At 34.4% G+C, this 24979-nt stretch overlaps 1 pseudogene; it reads right to left on the bottom strand.

Moving 5' to 3' along the window:
• Nucleotides 1-23413: 23413 nt before the first annotated feature.
• Nucleotides 23414-24329, bottom strand: LOC101279229 (electron transfer flavoprotein subunit beta-like; annotated as a pseudogene).
• Between the last annotated feature and the right edge of the window lie 650 nt (nt 24330-24979).

Genomic DNA, 24979 nt, shown 5'->3' with positions numbered 1-24979 from the left:
TCCTGTGACTGCACAGTTCATATGTCCATACAATGACTGTTTATGGAGTTGAATCTTCATTTGAAAGGCAATGAGAGTGCTAATATTTCTTTGATATCACGATTTCAATTCTCCCATGTTTACTTCAGCATTGTTCACAACAGTCAAGATGTGGAAACAAACTGAACATCCATTGACAGATGAATGGATAAAGAAAATATGGTATAATAATACAGTGGAGAACTCATGCTGAAAACTTGGCCTCTGTGCACTGGAGCCAGATTGAATCTCAGAGACAGAGCTTTGGGTAAAGAAGAAAAGAATAGCTTTATTGCTTTGCCAGGCAAAGGGGGACACAGTGGGCTAATGCCCTCAAAAACTGTGTGTCCTAACACAGGGGAATTTGGTGAGGTGTTTTACAGCAATGTTTCAAGGATGGGGTTGCTGATAAGGATCAGGGTATGTGCAAGGCATGCATTCCTTTAATCTGGTCTCAGATGGTCTCCTGATGAGCTTCTGTGGTTCTTGAGGTTATCAAACTGTGATATTCTCTCTGGAATAAAGACTGCTTCCTCATGTATTTAACATATTCCATTTGATGGAGGATTTAGTTCTGCAGGGTAGCTCAAAGATATTGTTATGTGTATCCCTTGATGTGGAACTAGAACCCAGTCCCAAGGCTGCACTACTGTTTCTTGACTTCTCCTCCCCTGTCTCTGCATCCCTTCCTTGCCCTAATCAGCAAATGTTTGAACCTGCTTTTTGGAACTCAGGGAAGGTCATGGAGGCTGAAGCCTATTTCCTACAAGTTCTTGCCCCCTGATTAGCAAGGGGGAGTTGGTTCTTTGGGACATGAGTCAACCTTTCCCCCAGGATTGCCAGCTTTCTCAATAAAGCTATCTTTCCTTTTACTCAGCACTTGACTCTCTGTATTGGATTCTTGGGTGATGAACAGCTGAACCTGAGTTCAGTAACAGTCCTTGATATAAACAGAAGAAAAAATTTTCAAGAATTAAAATTTGACAAGGCTTCTGAATGGCTAAAGGAGATAAGGGAAGTTGAGGAGTGAAGGTGATTGAAGGATTTCCAACACACTTGTCTGAGATAATGGCTTGAAACCATTATGAGATTATAATATTTCATATTTAAGATGATTTCATACTGAGTGATGGCAGGAGAACCAAGTGGAAATAGACATTGGTTAACCATACATAGATTATGGACTAGAGTGCAGGAGATAAATTTTTGTGTGAGATGTGTAAGATGATAAAAACAGTGTGGTAAGCTAATATTTAATGATACTATCACTGATGTAACATATGTTATTTTCAAAGATTCCAGTAGTGAATTATTAACCTATTTTATTTGTTGATTTAACATTTCTGAAAGAGTTAACACTTTAGATTCACATCTCTAAAAAGTTAATGATTTATTTCAGAAATATTACTTAGACCAATGACTGAACATTAAAGGGAAAAAATAATTTTATGTGAAAAATATGAAACAACCAACAACCATCATTTAATAAAGTGATTGTGCTATCCAAGACATTATTCTAAGCCTCTTTACCTGTCATATGTCTTTCAATATTCTCAACATTCTTATTAGATGGGCACTTCTTTGATTCCATTTTAAATAATAAGAAACTGAAGCATAAGTGAGCTAAGTTTATTGATTATCTAAGGACTATTTATTGAGTTATAAAGTGTACCACTCACTGAACCTGTACCAGATATGTAGTAATAAATAAGACCATAGGTGACCCTATTCTTCAGTGATAATAAATTATATGAAGAAAATAAAAGACTGAAAGGATGATATAATAGGAAAAAAACTGGATCAACACTTTAATGGTTGGGACAATAACTTGTCCATAGTCATACAGTTACTTAAAGTATATTATGATTTGAACTCAGTTCCACGAGGGTAGAGATTTTAGCCTCTCTTTATCACTGTTGCTTTGCCAGAATATCCTCAACTATTTGATGAATAAAATGAGTAATGGCTAATATTTTTTGATGGCATGTCATGCATTATACCATATCATTTCCATAATATTTTAAAATATTCACAAGATTATTAACGTTATTCTTGTTTTAAGGATTTTGAATTTGAAGTTTACAACAGTAAAATAAATTGTTCAAGTTTACACTATGATTGTGTAGCGCTTGGTATTTTAAATTGATGTCTCTAAAAGTCCAAAAGTGGGAATATCTCACTAATGCTTTTTGTTCCTCATAGGTCTGAAGATATAGTCATTGTGTGAATCCTGATGGGAGGACGTAGGAAAAGGCCAGATTCTTCTTTCCCAGAATCTGGATGCTTACTTAAAACAGCCCCTAGGTCTAGTGACCTGAGGAGAAGAGGAATTTAACAATGCGTCTGGAATGCATTAATCTATCAACAGATGAAAAAAGAAATTACAAAACTGTTAAATACCTAAATCTAAAATTGAAACCATTTCATAACATAGATTAACAGTAAAAATACCCCCCCTTGATTCAAATGGTATAGCTTAAGGTATAGCACAACATTTTTAATAATTATTGAGTTAGATGATGCCTATGCATTCCCCAGAGAAGATGCAATTTGAATGTTGGGCTCATTCTGGCTCTTGTGATATGGAATAACAATGGATAAATCCTAATCCAATCTGCTTTGGCAATGAAGTTGGAAAAAATATGGACAGAAACTTCATGCTTTGTTTTCTGTATTAAAGATATTTTAAATTTTAGCATATTTATAATAAAAATTGATTCTAATATACAACTCTCAAAACCATTATGATTTCATATCTGAATTATATAAAACTGTGTTTTTAGTTATACTCTGTGATGTAATATTGTTGGCCTATCAATGATTGCTGTTATATCTTATATAATCCAGGCAAAGTTAGAAAATTTGTTGACAATTCAGCCTGGAGCCAGAAGATGCTCCAGGGCAGGCTGAGGATAAATCACCTTTAAGTGCAAGGATCAGTTGATAGCTACAAAATGCCTTATTGTCCATAATATCGTGAACTCCTCATTAAGCATGCTGTGAGGACATACTACAAATCTAGCAACACAGGATAGATCAACATGCTGTTCCACATCAACTTGTACAGAAATTTAGTTTGCTGCAACACTGAAGATATCCACCAGCTGCTTTCTTAGAGGAAATACATCAAAATATTCTTTTGATTTTCTTTTGACTCAAAAATGAAGTTCCCCTTTTCCCATAACACGATGAAAGTATTTATTCTCTACATTCCCAAAATTCTCATAGAGCAGATATAGTGTAAAAGAGTCTAATGCATTCTCTTCAATTTTTATCAGAAGCTAGTTCGCAGATGGCTTCCCTAGGCTGCAACTGATTCAGCTTCTTACATCGTGCTGGCAACTCTCAAAACTAATTCAATATACACCTATTGAGTTTTTTAAGTGCCACACTCAATGGTTGGCACTGGGAATATATGGTGAACAAAACCGATTACTATTTCTGTTCTCACAGAGACTCCTTGTCAGGGAAAATCTATAGCCAAACTAATTTTTCTATTCACATTAAATTCTTACATACTCACGGCCTACTTTAATTTCTCAAGTGGCCTATTGATTTTTATTCAGGTCCTAAGACTCTATATACACAAACATATTCAAGGGTATTGCAAATGAACTAACAAGTTCAAAGTGGCCAATGTAAATAGAATTGAGCAATGATGTGAAAGGTAGGTAGTTAACCTCGCTCATGCAAACATCCAAAGATAAACCAGAATCTGTTTAAAATACGGTGTCAACTTCTCACTTCATTTTACTTGGATAAAAATGTAGAGACAAAGACTATTCACTAGCATGCTTATTTATGGTTCTATGATAAGACTAGGTAGGGCCAAGGTAATCTATCACCTTATAGTTTATTGCCTGTGATCACTGCATTTTTTATGATTCTCTTCTTTCATGCACATTGATTTCTCTCATGCTGCAACTCAGGAACTGTAAATGATGAATGATAGTATTCACAATTAAGCCATTAAGGCAACATAGTCTTATAATAACACAAAAATATATTATAAAGCAAGTCCCAAGTAAAGAAGTTGTAGAAGTTCATTTTTTAATTCTTTTCTGTGACAATAATACAAAGACCCCATATAGACCTAATTCTGAGCCTATGTTTACCAAAGTCACCATTTACAATGGTTCTTGATTGTAAGTTTCTTTTTATGCCTGACATCTGCTTCTCAAAGATTTTCAATTATTTAAAAACATCTTATAGATGCAAAGCGGACTTGTGTTTAATTTCTAAAATTTAAACATAGCATTTCCTAATACTTCATAATTACTTTAAAATATTTCGAGAATCCCATCATATAATTAATTTGGGAAAGAAAGGGAAAAGTGTGTTGTTTTGCTTATTTCATACCTAATGTGTGTTTTGTCCATGAGTTTTTACATTTTTCAACAGTTTTTGTCTCGTATTACACTCATAAAGCACCCACTGATTAAGTGATCCACAAATATTTTATGAGCATCTACTATGAGCTAGCCAATGTTCTGATTTCTGATAGTTGAAATTAAAGTTCTTGATTTCACTACATGTGTGAAGTAAAATACACAATAAGGATACTATATGACATAGGAAGGACTGAAAGCCATGAGAGTAGGTAGGAGAGGTATTTAACTCACTCTGTATATCCCTTTATTTCATACCACTAATTCTAAGCATCAATCCACACCCATCTGATTTGTGCAAAATTTATCAGTCACTTGGCAAAGAGACTATTGTTTGCATGAGAAGTGTACAGTTTCTGCTTCAATGTATGTATTCCAAAATATATATGTTGATATACACATAATATAAATGAATATATATAAATGAGTGTTTATATAAATGAATATACACACACATATATGTACACATAGAGTGAGAGAAAGAGAGAGAGCTAGAGACTGGATTGAGCCAGATCTTCAGATAAGTTCAATTTTTAGGTTATAATGCTTTTGACCTTCATGGATTTGCCTCTACTGGTTTGTAGTTTTGTCTTTTTACCCTTAGATTGCTTTTTTGAGCCATACATACATCAGAATTCATTAAAAAACTTAAATTTTACAATTTTATTTATTGCAATGACATTTTGAAGGATACTATCTCCCACATCACATAGGTGCTTCTTTTAAAAAAATGCTACAGAGATGGGATTGGGGAGATTACTCTCATCAAGCAAGACAATAATTTTAATCTTTTAAAACCAGTGATTTAAAAAAAATACTCATATTTTTTACCATTTCTTTAGGCACCAGGAACTTTAGAATAAAATTATTATTTCACTTTTTCATGAACTTTTTTCCTCAAATGTTTGTTTTCTTATGTATAGCCTTATGTATTTTTTAATGTATTAAAATAGAATACAAAGTACAAAAATGTATTTTCATATATATTTTCTCTATTGAGGTTTTATGAATAAATTGGAACATTAGCACAAAAACTATATATAATATACTGTTTTATTACTTTTACATATTATTTTGACAGTTTCTAGTTTTATTATTGATCAATCTAATTTTTTTCTGACATCATTTACATTTTAAGTTTTACTATCCTGTTTTTATCATGATGGTATCTGCTAGTTCATATTTATGACATATGACAATATAATATTATTTATTTTTAAGTTTTATATATTTCCATTAAAAGTAATTTGGGGCCTCCTTCCATTCAATCTTATTCTGCTGGTGTGCAGAGTAAATTTTCATGGCACAGGCACAAGATTAATTCATCAGTTTAACGACAGAGGTACAAAGAGAATATATCTGGTTTAAGGATCTGGAGAAACTTGATGCTTCTTGTCAGTGTGGAATAAAACAGAGAAGGAAACCAGAGCAGCTAAGGATATTTTTTAAAAGGATTTTGTTTCTACCTCATTGAATTCTTTTCACTATTGATTGACTCATGGTCTCAACATTGGTAGAGCCACTTCACTTCCTTTTGATTTATTTTTACCTGCTCAGCACTTTTCAGTGGCTGTGCAATATTTCACACTGATAAAGCCTTCTTTATTGGTTGAATCCAGTAATTCTTTGGTAAGAGTGAGGGTTGAAAGTGACAGCTCAGAAAAGAGTATAGACAAGGCATGGATAATGAAAAGAATTCAATTAAAAGGTATGATTCCCATTTTTTCTCACCTGAGTCTATGTGTTTGTGTATGTGTAAATCAATTTTTAGCTTATAAAAACAGTACATTCAGAGGACTTGGGATAACTAGGAAAACAAGAGAAAACATGGTGGAATAGGAGCAGCCATGTATAATAGGGATTTTTTCTCCATTCAAGTTCACTATTAAAATCATTTAGGATATTTGAAAATTTTACCCTATTGATTATTGTTTGATGATTATGTGTTAGTCAGATGTGAGTTTCAAATGTTTAAATGATTTAAATGTTTAAATTATTTCATTATATCTTGAATTTTGGTGAATCCATTTTTAATATAAGCAAGTTATACTCTACCTTCCCTTTTAAATAATTAACAATAGTCATAGAATCAAGCTCAATGTTCTGTATGCTCTGCTCAAAGAACGTATATGACTTCTCTTAAAATTAAATTACTTTTACTATCTAGTATCCCTTAATATCAGTTATATTTTGCAGTCAATTTGTGCTGCATATGTGAAATGTCACTTGAAGCAGTAAGAATAAAATATTTCACTTTCAGTGACATCAGAGGCATTTTGTAGATGTTTATACTTGATGACACATATTGCATAATTTACTCTTACAATAGGAAATGTTGAAGGAAATGGTATTGGTATACATCTGTACTTGTGCTGAAATGAAAACACATCATTGGCACATTGTTATTAGAAACACAGAGTGGTACCTTTAACAGTGACTAGTAAAATATTGGCTCTTCTAACCACAATTTGATACCTTATGATTTGGGAAATATAAGAAGTTACTTTTAACCAGAAATGAAAAAAGGGAACAAATGAATAAATCTATTTATAATGAAGATATTCTTCATAGCTAAGAAAAACAATGATAAACACACAGAGCAGGTATTTAGAAAGTTCACTAAATCCATGATCTTGAATCAAACTTAAGATTAATTGAAAAAAAATTCAAAGAATGAATAAAACTTTGTTTATAATAATATACACAATAAATTTTAGCAGTTGCTTAGAGATGTTTAGTTGTGGGGTACAACTAAAGTTCTTTGAAAACAGCATATTTCCTATGCATTTTACTTCCCAAGCAAAGAACAGAAATTGTTCTTTGATGATATATTACTAATTTACATGAAAACACAAACTGTAATGTGTCTCTCTCGATTTTGAAAACAACTACCCAACAAGTTCTTATTAGATATAGTTTATAGATAAGATGATCAAAACATCTTTAACTTATGATATTTTGTAATTTAAGCAACAAATATAACCACACAATTTGTCTTGTTTTGGACTGAATTTGCTTCAAGTTATTACTTATCTTTGATAATAGGATCTGGTGACTGACAAATAGAATGCTCTTGTTTTTGAAGGAATTGCTAAAGTAGAATAGGTGAAGAGCATGCAAAGCTCTAAATCTAAAATAAATTTAACTAGCAAACATTTATTGTGAATAATTTGTTGGAAGCATAAAAAAATATTCAAAAGAGATGAATTTTCTTTTGTAACAAGATATATATATCTTATTAGTTAAGAATTTTGACCATATGCACCTAATATAAATAACTAATAAATAGTAAAAATAAAAGAAAATATACTTGGTAAAGAATAACATAAAACATTCTATCAATAATCAGTTGCAAACTTTTATTTACCCATTTCATCCTGTATCAAGTCTTCCAGATACTGTTGAAAAGTTCTAAGATCCTATATATTTTTAATATTCATCATGGTGAGTTTCTTGAAAGTTTTTGATCCCAAGCTTCTGACTTATGAAATCACAGAAATCCATATTGAAGATAAATTCCTAATGTCAAAAAAATAAGTCAGCTACACAAGTGAAACTTCAGGTAAAATAGTAAGTCAAATGCTTTGGTTAACAAAAATAAGATATTTTACTAGAATAAAAAGAGTAGTTATAATCAATCATTAAATAGTGTACTTGGTAGCTTTTAAATACTTGTATGTATGTATATTTAGTTGCTGCTTAAATAAATTAAATTTAAAAATTATAAAGAATGTTTTTAGATACTTTTTTTTTCAACTTTAGAGATAAAAATTGTTTGACATCAGATTGGCTGTATGAGTTCATCTGGAATCAGAGGATTGATGTGTTTGGCCAAAGATTGTATTGTTTTCTATCTGAAAGTCAGCAGAAGCATTTAGAACACATTATCATGGTCAAACAAAAATTTTGTGTCTGACTCTTTCCACATATTGATTACAAAAGCCCTATCTCCTTGGATTTTAACTTTCTTTCTTTCTTTTTTTTTTTTTTTTTTTGTAGCTCCTATGTAGTGACAGCCATTCAGATTACAGACTATAACAGTTCATATCAATTTTCTAGGATGAGGGTTATTAACTTTGTAAATTTCCTAATAAAATACACACAGTTTTGCATATATTTATTTTTTTGACAAGAAGCAATCACTTCATTTTCTAAATTATCAGTGATTCTAATACAGCTGAAGAACCAGTTTATTTTGGCACAGTTTTGTGTTTGGGGAGGGATGTGGAATTTGGATGATACAGGATGAAAAGGTCTCATGTTTACCTAGCAAGTAAGGAAATATGGTAATCAAATGTGAATAAGATATAAAGTTGCTCAATTCAGTTAAAAAGAAAATGGACCCTCTAATGTGACTTAATGAACATTAAAATTTAATTCCACATTTTATTTTCTCTTTTGTATTTCACATGTGCAAATCTTATAGAAAAAATAAGTCAAGGTAAGTATAAAATAATTTACATTTATTTGACAGGGATGATTTTTAAAAATACATGATTATCTTATAACTTAGAAGGCTTATTTACTTTGTTATAAAGCAGAAAGTAATACACCATTGTAAAGCAATTATACTCCAATAAAGATGTTAAAAAAATTTTAAAAATAAAATAAAATAAGAATTCTATAGGTATAATTTTCTCTCATATTTAAACAAAGTTCAGTTATATTTTGTTTTATCATTTTCCCAGATAAAATTATGGTCAATTACTGCTTTTTGGTTAAATAATATTTCAATTGTTTTAAAATATACTTGGAAAAACTAATATATACTAATTATTTTCAACACAGAAACTCATTTGAAATTGTTCATGTCACTTGCATAACATTTACTTAATATAGATTTGTTGATAGTGACAGAAAATAAAACATTATTTATTATTTTTATTGCTGGGTTAACTTTCAACCTCAAATATTTTCTTTTTTTAAAGACAGAATAAAGTGAATAACATCTTGATTTTGAAGGTTATATAAAGAAAATTGCAAGCTGCTCCTAGCATTTCTTTCAAACTGACTTCCCAAATTTAGCTCATATTTGGGTTCCCAAAATTTAGAATATTTTGCCCTCCATTATCGGTCTAGGTTTAAACTAAATAGAAGTTGGTGTACAGAAAACTTTACAGTACTTTCTATCATAACATTTTTGGCTGAGATTAAGTAGGAGAAACTTGGAACTTCAATGTTTAATTTGAAAGTTTGAATTTTTTTAAACAATTTTTAATCAAAAGATTTTTGAATAAATTCTAATTTATTTTGGGACTCTTTCAAACTTCATTTCTGTAAAGAAGTGTCATTATTTCTTTTTTCCAAACTTATGAACCCATCTTTTGTGGAAAGAATCTTGACTTTTAATGAAGGGTAAAAGTGAAAGCTAGAAATTTTAGGCACATGCAATATTTTTTATTGTAAGATTATCAAATAATAAGTTGGGAGATTTCTTTGGGGCTAGGACGGGATTTTGTTATTTTTAAATAGTTGGTATTTTTCACCTTGTCATGAAACAGAAAGACTAGAAGATTCCACATTTACACATGAAAGAATTTCGGGCTATAAAAAAACACATGTTCTTTCGCTAAATTTGGTGATTGTAATTACTCAGAGAGTAGATATTTTCACTGCTGAAGCCTTCTTCAGTCAATCTAATTAACATTTTGTACTCTCCTATATGATTGTACAAGACCTCTAAACTTAAAGATGATCCAACTTGCAGTAATAATAAGCTTGTAGAAATTACTCAATACTCAACTTATAACATATTTAAATGCAAGCAGACATTTTATTGTCCCTCATTTAGATAAAAATCCACATAATTCTGAAATACAACTGAAACAATTACACTTTTAAAATATGATTCTGCTAGAATTCACTACAATATTCTGATTCTTTATCATGTGCTATTCAACTACATGTATTGATATTGGGATGACCTCATTAATTACAGTGACAGAGTAATGGATAAGGGTTGTATTACACTACCATTCATGGCTGTGGAGGAGAGTTAAAGTGTCATTTTCTATCACTTTAACACTGAGTATTAGAATAACATAAGGATTAAAAGCTTAACTCTACTGTAATTGTCACAATTTTTTTCTATTAAAGCCTTTCAATCTAAGGAAGAGAATGTTTGGACCTATAACGTTTTTGTACAGCAATACACTTGACATGATGAAATTACTGTCTCTGAAGCATCTCTTCTCATGTGACAAGAAGGAAGATGTGTCTATTTAAGCTTTAGGACATCCATTCTTTCTGTGGGAAGAAGTTAATTTTATTAGCATATATAAAAGTTTATTTCCAAATGCAGATATGTAGCAGACTAACATATTTAACCAGATTGGACAATTATGTTGTTATGTCCTAAACCTACATGAACTGTGACTATATAATTAAATAATAATAGCCTTATCTACCTGTTCTATAAAACGTTTGCAAATTGACAAGTACAGTAGTCCCCGTTTATTCATGGGGGACACCTTCCAAGACCCCCAGTAGATGCCTGAAACCACAGGTATCACTGAACACTTACTATGTGTTTTCCTATACATACATACCTCTGACTAAAGTTTAATTTATAAATTAGGCACAGTGAGAGATTAACAATACAAACTAATAATAAAATAGAACAATTACAATATACTGTAATGAAAGTTATGTGAATGTGACCTCTCCCTCAAAATATCTTATTGTACAAAATTAATGCCTTTTCCTTCTTCACTAAGCACTTACCACTTGGCCATAACTTTAACAGTTTGAGATATGACAGCAAAACTAGCATGTTTCTTTTTTTCTTTATAACTTCAGGGATAGAAGATTTGTTCTTACCATAGATCTTAGCAACCTTAGCATACAATTTTTTCTTTCCTTAAGTAGAGCTTTCACGTTTTCACTTAAAGGAAGCACTTTACAGCTTCTCTTTGGCATATCTGAGTTGCCAGCTTCTCTACTCTTGCACTTGTAGGCCATTATTAAGTAAAATAAAGGTTACATGTACATAAACACTGTGATACCAGGAAAGTTGATCTAATAACCTAACCTAGAGAGCGATTAAGTGACTAATGGGTGGGATACTCTGGATAAAGGGATGATTCAGGTCCTGGGTGGGATGGAGCAGGAATGTGATAGATTTCATCAAACTACACAGAGTGGCACACAATGTAAAACTTACAAATTGTCTATTTCTTAAATCTTCCATTGAATATTTTTGGACCTCTGCTGACCATGAGTAACTGAAACCACAGAAAGTATAACCATGCATAAGGGTGGACTACTGTAGAAAATGGTTTATACAGGTAGATGATGGACATAAGGTAATTGTTTTAATATTTATTTTTACTAAAAACAAAATTTCTCTGATTTTCATTATTTTTAAATTGCATTCTTTGTAAAAATGTAATGAACATTAATGAGTTACTTTTCAAATAACAAATGTTAATGAAATTTTAAATTTGTTTGAAATGTAAACCATAGGATTTTATAAACCTCTAAGGTAGGAAGTAGGATGTTAAAGATAGTGGTTATTTCTTTTAAATTATCATAGTATTGTACATTGATTTTCTAAACTGCTAAAATAATTAAATCTTCAAAAAGTCTGGAAATTTAAGCACAAAGCAATAATATTTGTCCCATTCGCACATCTAGAAAGTGTAAAATTAGGAATTAAAACCTAGATCTGACTGGCCTAAGTCTGAGCTGTTAGCATAATGCTTGGTACACAGTAGGCCCCAAATAAATGACAAGAGTCATTGTGTTTTTTTTTCCATGTTTGAGTTTTGTTTCCTCAGGTACAGAACAGAGATTAGTTAAAAATACTTGAAATTGTTTTAGACAGCCTTCCAAATGTAAGTGTATAATATAATTTAGTTATCATATTAATTCATAGTCAATGGCCCTGGTTTTGTTTAGTTATTCATTCACTTTATTAAACAAATATAGTTATTTTTGTACCTATGGTATTCCAGGCTCAATAAATGCTTATTGACTTTTAAAATTTGGGGTAACATGCACACATACACATACAAACACACACACACATATACATACATATGTGTGTGTATGTATATATATGTCAATCTATCTACCTATCCTTCCATCCTTCCTTCTGTAGTTTATGTTCCATTATTAATATTACTTTCTTTTCACCAGATATTCTTCAAAAGCATCATGTTTCAGGACTGAATATTATCCTCTGTATTTCCCTAAAACTCTTCTATAGTGGTGTCCAACTCTTTTCAGATAACAAGATTCTAAAATATCCACCAAAAGGCAATCATAAGCCAAAGGCCTATGTGAGGTAAAAATCATCATTTGGCCCTTCTCTTTGGAATCATAATCCTTTTTCCCCTCTTATGAAACCTCATATAAAACCCTATAAAGTAGAAACTAACATAGAAAGATGAGATATTATTGTGGAGAATAATCCCCAGACAAACATTTGATCCCAGGTAAACTTCAAAAATTTTTTTGTTTATAATGATGAGAAGACCAGTTAAGAAGAGTTTACATTAATTCATGTGACAAGTATGAAGGATTGAAGTGTAGCAATAGAAATAATAATGGAGTGCTGCTAATTCATACGAAAGCAAAACAAACAATAAAATAAAATAAAAACTTCCTCTCACTGGGGTCTTTAAAAGCCCTCTTGCCTTCTTTTCAGTAGAGTTGAGTCAGACTTTAGGTCTGGTGTCACTCCCCTATTGCAATAGTCTTGAATAAAGTCTTCCTTTACTGTTTAACTTTGACTGGTGCCATTTTTACTTTGAAAGGCCATGGTACAGATCCTTCTACTGGGGAAGAGTTACCTGGAGTTGGGCTTGTGTTTCCAAGAATTTATGTGGGATTTGGACTTGTGCATCTTCATGTATGATGGGGTTAAAAAGAATTATTGGGGACAGAGACCAGAGCTACCAAAAAACAATTCTGTGGAGCAAAATATGGATGATTCTTAAAACAGAACTTGGCCACTAATATCCAAATTCCCCAGACATTTTTGTGGCCAGTATCCTTTGAAGATTAGGGCCTGCTATAGCAGCAATTACAAGGCACAAAGTAAATGGTATATCTTGACAAAACAATAATGTTTCCCCTATAATTACATCCTAGTTTTTAAATTTTGCTTTCTCTGTTTACTTTTTTGCATGCACAACTTTGTCTTTCTCAGTTATGGCGTGAATTCTCTTGACTACTGATTTGTCTCTCTATTACAGCAATTTTCTTGGGCAATGCTAATGCTTGCCAACTCAGGCCTATGGAATTCAATCCCCTACACCAATACTGTGACATAAAGAGTCTGGAGAGATCAGGAAGAGCTTTCCTGAATTAGACTCTGTATGTGTTACCTGTCATTGAATAACAAATTACAACAAATTTATTGGCTTAAATGAACACATGTTTATCTCATAGTTTCTGTGGTTAGTAATCTAGACATGTGTTAATTGGGTCTGCATCTTTAAGGTCTCTCACAAAGATGAAATCAATGGTTAACCAAGGCTGAGGTCTCATTTGAAGGGTAGGCTGAAGAAGAAGAGTTGCCAAGCTCACATTGTTGTAGACAAAAATTACAATTCCTTAAGGACCACTGGAATGAGAGCCTCTGTTTCTAGTAGGCTTTTGGCAGGGATACCCTCAGTTCATTCCATTTGGACCTCCCCAACATGGTGACTTATTTCATCAATGACAGTAAGCAAGTGAGTTTGCTAGCAAAAGGAGAGTCATTATATTATATAACCCAATGACAGAAATTACATGACTTCACTTTATTAGTTACGAGCACCAGGGGATTAAACCAGGATCTGAATACTAGGAAGCAAAGCCATATGGGAGCCATCCTCGTAGCTGCCTACTACAGACCCAATGGTAGTTGATAAAGCATTAGAGGATTCCTTTCAGTTCCTAACATATTATATTTTATTCCTTTGTCATATCCATGAAATGACAGTAGGATGAAAAGGTAAACTTTTGGGTGCAGATGGTAAATATTATTTATGAGAAACACAAGAGTAGTTGGAGACAACAATCTAATATTTTTCAGGCTGTAATCAGTAAAGTTAAAGAAATTCCCTTATAGAAATGACTGCCACTTATTTCCTGTATGGTGTGTATGGTGTGTACTTGTGATTGAGGAACTACTGATTAAAGAAACAAAATATGAAAAGAAAAAAAAAAAAAGAAAGGACTGCCACTTATTTCTAAGATTCTTGAACAACAAATCGATTTTAATCCATTAAATTACCTTGATTTATGTTATTGCCTGGAGACAATAACACATTAACTTTAAAAAAGGCAGCATTTTCCTCCCATGTTTGGCAATGTATGGCAAGAGAGGAGCTTCAGATTTAAAGCTCTCAAAGAAATGACAATATTTCTTACAATATCTTTAATATGTAATATTGTATTGTTTCTTTGTCATTATAATTATAATATTACCTAATTCATAGGATTGTTGTGAATAAAAGATGACAGAATATAAAATATTAAATTCTAGATAGATGTACTGATGTTAATATTGCCATTAGCCACCATTTTTATTGAAAAGGTATATTAAGGCAAGGAAAGGAGGATGATGTGTGGATAAATACAGGCAAACTAATCCAAAGGTTAAATTTTATCTTCAAGTCATCTATCTATATGTTTTGAGAGGTATCTGGGATTTTGTTTGTTTTTTTTTTTCTTTTTTTTCTTTTTCTTTTTTAAACATCTTTATTGGGGTATAATTGCTTTACAATGGTGTGTTAATTTCTGCTTTATAACAAAGTGAATCAGTTATACATATACATATGTTCCCATAACTCTTCCCTCTTGCATCTCCCTCCCTCCCACCCTCCCTATCGCACCCCTCCAGGCAGTCACAAAGCACTGAGCTAATCTCCCTGTGCTATGCGGCTGCTTCTCACTAGCTATCTTCCTTACGTTTGGTAGTGTATATATGTCCATGCCTCTCTCTCGCTTTGTCACAGCTCACCATTCCCCCTCCCCATATCCTCAAGTATGTTCTCTAGTAGGTCTGTATCTTTATTCCTGTCTTACCCCTAGGTTCTTCATGACATTTCTTTTTTTCTTAAATTCCATATATATGTGTTAGCATACGGTATTTGTCTTTCTCTTTCTGACTTAAATCACTCTGTATGACAGACTGTATGTCTATCCACCTCATTACAAATAGCTCAATTTTGTTTTGTTTTATGGCTGAGTAATATTCCATTGTATATATGAGCCACATCTTCTTTATCCATTCATCCAATGATGGGCACTTAGGTTGTTTCTATCTCCGGGCTATTGTAAATAGAGCTGCAATGAACATTTTGGTACATGACTCTTCTTGAATTATGGTTTTCTCAGGGCATATGCCCAGTAGTGGGATTGCTGGGTCATATGGTAGTTCTATTTGTAGTTTTTTAAGGAACCTCCATACTGTTCTCCATAGTGGCTGTACAATTCACATTCCCACCAGCAGTGCAAGAGTGTTCCCTTTTCTCCACACCCTCTCCAGCATTTATTGTTTCTAGATTTTTTTGTTGATAGTCATTCTGACCAGTATGAGATGATATCTCATTATAGTTTTGATTTGCATTTCTCTAATGATTAATGATGTTGAGCATTCTTTCATGTGTTTGTTGGCAGTCTGAATATATTCTTTGGAGAAATGTCTATTTAGGTCTTCTGCCCATTTTTAGATTGGGTTGTTTGTTTTTTTGATATTGAGCTGCATGAGCTGCTTGTAAATTTTGGAAATTAATCCTTTGTCAGTTGCTTCATTTGCAAATATTTTCTCCCATTCTGAGGGTTGTCTTTTGGTCTTGTGTATGGTTTCCTTTGCTGTGCAAAAGTTTTGAAGTTTCATTAGGTCCCATTTTTTTATTTTTGTTTTTATTTCCATTTCTCTAAGAGGAGAGTAAAAAAGGATCTTGCTGTGATTTATGTCATAGTGTTCTGCCTATGTTTTCCTCTAAGAGTTTAATAGTTTCTGGCCTTACATTTAGGTCTTTAATCCATTTTGAGCTTATTTTTGTGTATGGTGTTAGGGAGTGGTCTAATCTCATACTTTTACATGTACCTGTCCAGTTTTCCCAGCACCACTTATTGAAGAGGCTGTCCTTTCTCCACTGTACATTCCTGCCTCCTTTATCAAAGATAAGGTGACCATATGTGCATGGGTTTATCTCTGGGTTTTCTATCCTTTTCCCTTGATCTATCTTTCTGTTTTTGTGCCAGTACCACAATGTCTTGATTACTCTAGCGTTGTAGTATAGTCTGAAGTCAGGGAGCCTGATTCCTCCAGCTCCATTTTACGTTCTGAAGATTGCTTTGGCTTTTCGGGGTCTTTTGTGTTTACATACAAATTGTGAAATTTTTTGTTCTAGTTCTGTGAAAAATGCCAGTGGTAGTTTAATAGGGATTGCATTGAATTTGTAGATTGCTTTGGGTACTGGAGTCATTTTCATAATGTTGATTCTTCCAATCCAAGAACATGGTATATCTCTCCACCTATTTGTATCATCTTTAATTTCTTTCATCAGTGTCTTATAATTTTCTGCATACAGGTCTTTTTTCTCCTTAGGTAGGTTTATTTCTAGATATTTTATTCTTTTTGTTGCAATGGTAAATGGGAGTGTTTTCTTGATTTCACTTTCAGATTTTTCATCATTAGTGTATAGGAATGCCAGAGATTTCTGTGCATTAATTTTGTATCCTGCAACTTTACCGAATTCATTGATTAGCTCTAGTAGTTTCCTGATAGCATCTTTAGTATTCTCTATGTATAGTGTCATGTCATCTGCAAACAGTGACAGCTTTACTTCTTCCTTTCCAATTTGGATTCCTTTTAATTCCCTTTCTTCTCTGATTGCTATGGCTAAAACTTCCAAAACTATGTTGAATAAGACTTGTGAGAGTGGGCAGCCTTGTCTTGTTCCTGATCTTAGTGGAAATGCTTTCAGTTTTTCACCACTGAGGATGATGTTGGCTGTGTGTTTGTCATATATGGCCTTTATTAGGTTGAGGAAAGTTCCCTCTATGCCTACTTTCTGCAGGTTTTTATCATAAATGGGTACTGAATTTTGTCAAAAGCTTTCTCTGTAACTATTGAGATGATCATACGGTTTTTCTCCTTCAATTTTTTAATATGGTTTATCACATTGATTGATTTGTGTATATTGAAGAATCCTTGCATTCCTGGGATAAACCCCACTTGATCATGGTGTATGATCCTTTTAATGTGCTCTTGGATTCTGTTTGCTAGTATTTTGTTGAGGATTTTTGCATCTATGTTCGTCAGTGATATTGGCCTGTAGTTTTCTTTCTTTGTGACAACCTTGTTTGGTTTTGGTATCAAGGTGATGGTGGCCTTGTAGAATGAATTTGGGAGTGTTCCTCCCTCTGCTGTATTTTGGAAGAGTTTGAGAAGGATAGGTGTTAGCTCTTCTCTAAATGTTTGATAGAATTTGCCTGTGAAGTCATGTGGTCCTTGGCTTTTGTTTGTTGGAAGATTTTTAATCACAGTTTCAATTTCATTGTTTGTGATTGGTCTGTTCATATTTTCTATTTCTTCCTGATTCAGTGTTGGCATGTTGTGCATTTCTAAGAATTTGTCCATTTCTTCCAGGTTTTCTATTTTATTGGCATAGAGTTGCTTGTAGTAATCTCTCATGATCTTTTGTATTTCTGCAGTGTCAGATGTTACTTCTCCTTTTTCATTTCCAATTCTATTTATTTGAGTCTTCTCCCGTTTTTTCTTGATGTGTCTGGCTAATGGTTTATCTATTTTTTTTATCTTCTCAAAGAACAAGCTTTTAGTTTTATTGATCTTTGCTATAGTTTCCTTCATTTCTTTTTCATTTATTTCTGAACTGATTTTTATGATTTCTTTCCTTCTGCTAACTTTGGGGTTTTCTTTGTTCTTCTTTCTCTAATTGCTTTAGGTGCAAGGTTAAGTTGTTTATTCGAGATGTTTCCTGTTTCTTAAGGTGGGCTTGTATTGCTATAAACTTGCCTCTTAGAACTGCTTTTTCTGCATCCCATAGATTTTGGGTCATCGTGTCTCCATTGTCATTTGTTTCTAGGTATTTTTTAATTTCCTCTTTGATTTCTTCAGTGATCACTTCGTTATTAAGTAGTGTATTGTTTAGCCTCCATATGTTTGTAATTTTTACAGATATTTTCCTGTAATTGATTTCTAGTCTCATAGCATTGTGGTCGGAAAAGATACATGATATAATTTCAATTTTCTTAAATTTACCAAGGCTTGATTTGTGACCCAAGTTATGATCTATCCTGGAGAATGTTCCATGAGCACTTGAGAAAAATGTGTATTCTGTTTTCTTTGGATGGAGTGCCCTATAAATATCAATTAAGTCCATCTTGTTTAATGTATCATTTAAAGCTTGTGTTTCCTTATTGATTTTTATTTTGGATGATCTGTGCATTGGTGAAAGTGGGGTGTTAAAGTCCCCTACTATGAATATGTTACTGTTGATTTCCCCTTTTATGGCTCTTAGTATTTGCCTTATGTATTGAGGTGCTCCTATGTTGGGTGTATAAATGTTTACAATTTTTATATCTTCTTCTTGGATTGATCCCTTGATCATTATGTAGTGTCCTTCTTTGTCTCTTCTAATAGTTTTTATTTTAAAGTTTATTTTGTCTGATATGAGAATTGCTACTCCAGCTTTCTTTTGGTTTCCATTTGCATGGAATATCTTTTTCCATCCCCTTACTTTCAATCTGTATGTGTCTCTAGGTCTGAAGTGGGTCTCTTGTAGACAGCATATATATGGGTCTTGTTTTTCTATCCATTCAACCAATCTGTGTCTTTTGGTGGGAACATTTAGTCCATTTACATTTAAGGTAATTATTGATATGTATGTTCCTATTCCCATTTTCTAAATTGTTTTGGGTTTGTTACTGTAGGTCTTTTCCTTCTCTTGTGTTTCTTGCCTAAAGAAGTTCCTTTAGCATTTGTTGTAAAGCTGGTTTGATGGTGCTGAACTCTCTCAGCTTTTGCTTGTCTGTAAAGGTTTTAATTTCTCCATCAAATCTGAATGAGGTCCTTGCTGGGTAGAGTAATCTTGGTTGCAGGTTTTTCTCCTTCATCACTTTAAATATGCCCTGCCACTCCCTTCTGGCTTGCAGAGTTTCTGCTGAAAGATCAGCTGTTAACCTTATGGGGATTCCCTTGTGTGTTATTTGTTGTTTTTCCCTTGCTGCTTTTAATATGCTTTCTTTGTATTTAATTTTTGACAGTTTGATTAATATGTGTCTTGGTATATTTCTCCTTGGATTTATCCTGTATGGGACTCTCTGTGCTTCCTGGACTTGATTAACTATTTCCTTTCCCATAGTAGGGGTGTTTTCAACCATAATCTCTTCAAATATTTTCTCAGTCCCTTTCTTTTTCTCTTCTTCTTCTGGAAACCCTACAATTCGAATGTTGGTGCATTTAATGTTGTCCCAGAGGTCTCTGAGACTGTCCTCAGTTCTTTTCATTCTTTTTTCTTTATTCTGCTCTGCTGTAGTTATTCCCACTATTTTGTCTTCCAGGTCACTTATCCGTTCTTCTGCCTCAGTTATTCTGCTATTGATCCCATCTAGAGTATTTTTCATTTCACTTATTGTTGTTTGTTTCATCTTTGGTTCTTCTATATCCTTGTTAAATGTTTTTGCATTTTGTTGCGATTTTGTTTTTATTCAGGTATAATAGGCTGACAGATCAGGGAACAATTGTCATTGAAAAGATAATTTTTACTCACAATTCCCAGCAGGAGGGGGTGTTTCACCCCACACAGTGACACATGGGGAAGCACCAGTGTTGGTCAGGAGGCAAAAGGAGTGAAGGGAAAGCATGGACAAGAGTCTTCTTTGTAGTTTTTGCCAGAAGGAATAGATGAGGGTGAGCAGGCTTACAGTTGGATAGTTTAAGTAATGCCAACAGACTCTTGGCTACTGGGATTATCACTAGATGTCCAGTACCTGGCTTTGGTTGATTATGGGCAGGGATGCAGCATTCCCCACTGCCTGAGCCTGATAAAAGGAGGCAGGTGGGAGTATGGACTCAGGATTAGTTGGTTTTGCATATCAGAGACTTACAGGCAAATTGTCTGCTATCTCTACAAATTCACTAAGTCTGGGGGTTAAGCCCCTCCCTGGATGTGTAGGCCCTAAGATATCAAGGCATCATAAAATACAGAAAATAACAACACATGATTACTATACTTTACCATTCATCTGCTGTCTGCCAAATTTTGGTGGTCCAATATTAATGCTATAATGTAAAGGATTTACATTTAGTTGATCACAATAGCAAAGTGATTTAAAATGTGAAAGTTCAACTGCCTGGGTTTGAATGCTAGTTTCACCACTTGTTAGCCCCATATGATCATCTCTAAAAGTCAATGTTCCTGTTTGTATAAGGGGAACAATAATAGCTCTTACTTGATATATTTGTTTTAACATTAAATATGGTAATGTGCCTAAACTAATTAGCCCAGTATCTGATACATAGTGAGTTTTCAGTAGATATTAATTATTATCATTACTATCATCATTAATAACATTGTAATTTCCAAGTCCCAGAACTGCTGTTTAAGCCTTTCCACATTTTTATGTTCCTATCATGTTTCAGAGCAAGACAACCATAAAGTAGAATGAGATTTTACTTGAAAAAAATGAAAGAGGAAAAGTAAATACAGTAAATAAAATGGTATTATAAGAAGGGATGTGATCAGGAGGGAGAGGAAGAGGACAGAAATTGGATGAGATGAATGTGAATGGCACCTTGTTTGGGACCTCTCCACACTCCATGCCTATGCATCTTCCCCCCTAAATAGTTTGGGATCCAGCTACACATCACAACATCTCAATAATATCTGTATGTTTCCTTCCATAGTGTATGAATCCCATAGATTCTGAGCTCCTTCAGGATAATCCAGGCTCAGGGCAGGTGTGAAAATCAGAGTAATCATACTCTGCATCTCTAATTAGCATCAATAACAGTATCAATAATAGCAACAAAACAGAGTATCAATAACAGTGTTAAAGGATGAAAAAAATGTGTTGAAGCAGGAAATGTCATAAAATGTGGAAATGCTCTGTTCTGGTGATAGCTGAGACTTAGTTTATATATGAGACTCAGTTTTTTGTTTTTCAGCGGGTTTAGTAAATCTGGTGAAGGCATTTTGTTATTTTTTTTTCCTCTGCAGTTTCCACTTTCTCAGGATGAGCAGAGTTGCAGATTCCTTAAGCTTCTGCATCTAGAATGCCAAGAGCATTATGATCAATTTGTCACTTTGTTTCCACTGAAACTATTAGAAATTAGAAGGCTTAGTCCCTTATTTTCACTACCCTTGTGCATACTTTTTTAGGTAAACAAGCATTAGGACCTTTTGCCCTTAAACTTCTGCTTTCCTTCCCCTATCACTTCAAGCCATTATAAATACTCTTAACACTTAAACACATATTCCCTTTAACAGAGACCTACACACTGCCTTCTGGTTTATTTCCTTTATAATCACTTTTTTTATTTTCTCCTGGCTGCTCCAGTGCCCCATCCCTAGCTAGGTTGTGTTGTGAGTGAGGTGTGTGTTTGGAGGGATGGAAAACAGAACTGTGACCTCCTGCTGGATGGACTTTTTACCTGCTGCTCTTCTGATTATTTGTGCTGGGATGAGGCAGCTCTTAAAAAGAGCTAGGATTAAGGCTGCTCAGAGGGAAACTGAACTGGGTATCAAGAGAACACAGGAGAAAATCGATGAATTACTGACTTACTTACCTCACCTCAGTAGCATATTTAGAAACTCCAGTCTTTCCAAATTTATCATATCTGGCAAGTCTCCCTCTATATCTATCACAGTAGAAGAAGAGAAGGCCAAATGAAATTTCTGATCCTAGAGATAGTGCTTTCTTCATGGGCTTTATATAATATATTTGTTGACAGCCTCCTGTTGTGCAATTTCCTCTAACTCCAAAGATATTTCTTAGATCAAATCCAAGGTTATTATTTAGGAAAAGAAAGCACACACTTTTCTTTTAGAAAAATGGATAATTCCTTCACTGTCCCAGTTCCATTTCTGGTAGTGGGAGAATAAAAAGGCTGGGCAAAGAGAAGGGCAGTAAGAGGTGGCAGGTGGACTTGGGTCAGAGTGGACAGCAGATGTAGTGTTGGAGAGCAAGCCCATGGCAAGAGCAGGCCCCTCCTCCTTCTTGCTTTCTCTTCAAGCCTTAAAAGACATTCTTTTAGTTTTTCAGATAGTAATCTATTTAAGCCACTTCATAATTTTATGAGATAGATGCTATTTTTAGTTTTTTTTTTCAGATAAGCCACCTGATATTTATCAACTTTAAGCACCTTGTCCAACATAATTCCAAAGTTGAGATGAATCTTTAACGAGTATTCCCAGTAGTTAAAAACTGCCAAAGTGAATGTTATTAGATACTCTCTGCCAAATATTGATATTTAGTAAGTAGTTGGATACATGTATCTCGGTTTCAAAGGAAATGTTTGGGCTACAAATATAAATTTAGGAGCCAGTCATGGAACAGAATGAGAGCACTTATGAATTAATATAGGTAGAAAATAAAGAGATTATATCTAGAGACAATACTGCCCTTGTGTCAGAGGTTGCTTTTGAATTCTGACTCTATTTCTTAACCATTAGAATAAACTTGGATATGATACATACTACTCTAAAAATTAAATTGTGAGAGGCAGCATATTAAAAGTGTTAAGAACATAGATTTCCAGCTCTGCCACTGTGTGAAGGTAAACAAATTATTTAAATTTTCTAAGTATCATTTTTCCTCATCCACAAAATGGAAAAAAATAATTATAGTTACTTCAGAGGGTTATTTTGAATTTTTATAGAAATTAATATTTAGTGAATTTATGCTATTTATTAAGTCCCTGTAAATTCTAATATTTTTCTTTAATGTAATTGGTAAGAGTACTTACAACATACCCTTAAGAAATAAATAAAATAAAGCATATATAAGTACTAAATAAATATTAACTCTTTTTTGGAAAGGGCTCAAATGCACCCAATCTCCCTCAGCTTGACCACCAGGTCCTCTGTGGCCTCCACCTTGACACCGGCCGTGTGCTGAGGTGGGTCTTCCAAGCTAATCACAGAGAACTTGGAGGTCAGGTCCATGCCCATGTCCCCAGCCTTGATCACCTCGATCTTCTTCTTGGCTTTCGTGATGTTGGGCAACGTATCACAGTGGGGCTCGTTGAGCTACAGGTCAGCAGTCACCACACCAGGCAGCTTCAGGAGCAGGGTCTCCAGGCCTCCATCGATCTCCTGCTCCCCTTTCACCTTGTCCCCTTCCAGCATCACCTGGGAGATGAATGTGCCCTGTGGCCAGTCCAGAAACCCAGCTGTCATCTGCCCTGCCTGGTTACAATTATCATCGATGGCCTGCTTGCTCAGGTCTACCTTCCCCTTCTCTGCCAGTTTGGCCAGGACCCAGGCCACCTGCAGGGGACCCAGGAGATCTGCCTATGCAGCCCGCACCTCCACGTGGATGCCTTGACCTGCACCCATGGCCAGAGTGGTGCAGATGGTCTCCTGGCACTGGGAAGGCCCGCAGCTGACGGCAATGATTTCCTTCACCAGCTTTTTCTCCTTGAGCTGCACGGCCTCCTCCACGGCGATCTAGCAGAAGGGGTTCATGGAGCGCTTCACGCAGTCTGACCGCACCCGTCCTGTCGGGCTTCACCAGGATCTACTCAGCCGGGAGGGAACTGGCAGGGTCAGGGGGAAGCAGGCGAGAAGGCAAGTGTGGGGGTAGGGGGTGGCCGAGACGCCAAGCCTCGCGCAGGCTGGATGGGGCCCAGAGGGATGTGGAAAGGGGCAGGACCTTGTCCAGGGTCCCACAGCTTCAGGGACAGAGAGGGTTAGAATTCACAGGTGGGTGGAGGCCACCTTTGCACTCAGACATTCACTGAGCACCAGGGACATCTGACATGCTCGTCCTACTCTGTGGCTGCTCCTTGGGCCTGAAAGAGTGTTTCACATTTTTTTCTTTACCATAACCCATAGCAAGAGGCACATTTTACAATATTCCCAAGTGTATTATAAATGCACGCATACATTTATATAGAAACATAAATACCACGGCAATATGAGGTTCGATGATGAATTCTAACCCTTGCCTTATACACCTTACCCTGACATTTTCTATTCTTTTTTTCAAATTAATTAATTATTTTTTTAACATCTTTATTGGAGTATAATTGCTTTACTTTGTGTTAGTTTCTGCTGCATAACAAAGTGAATCAGTTATATGTATACATATATCCCCATATCCCTTCCCTCTTGCAACTTGCTCCCTCCCACCCTCCGTATCCCACCTCTTTAGGTGGTCACAAAGCACCCAGCTGATCTCCCTGTGCTATGCGACTACTTCCCACTAGTTATCTATTTTACATTTGGTAGTGTATATATATCCAAGCCACTCTTTCACTTCCTCCCAGCTTACCCTGCCTCCTCCCCGCGTCCCTAAGTCCATTCTCTATGTCTGTGTCTTTATTCCTGTCATGCCCTTAGGTTCTTCAGAACCACTTTTTTTTTTTAGATTCCATATGTATG

Source organism: Orcinus orca, chromosome 17 (assembly GCF_937001465.1).
Source record: "Orcinus orca chromosome 17, mOrcOrc1.1, whole genome shotgun sequence".
Classification (NCBI taxonomy): Eukaryota; Metazoa; Chordata; class Mammalia; order Artiodactyla; family Delphinidae; genus Orcinus; species Orcinus orca.
Note: the sequence above shows the minus strand (reverse complement) of the source record. Positions and strands in the feature narration are given on the sequence as shown.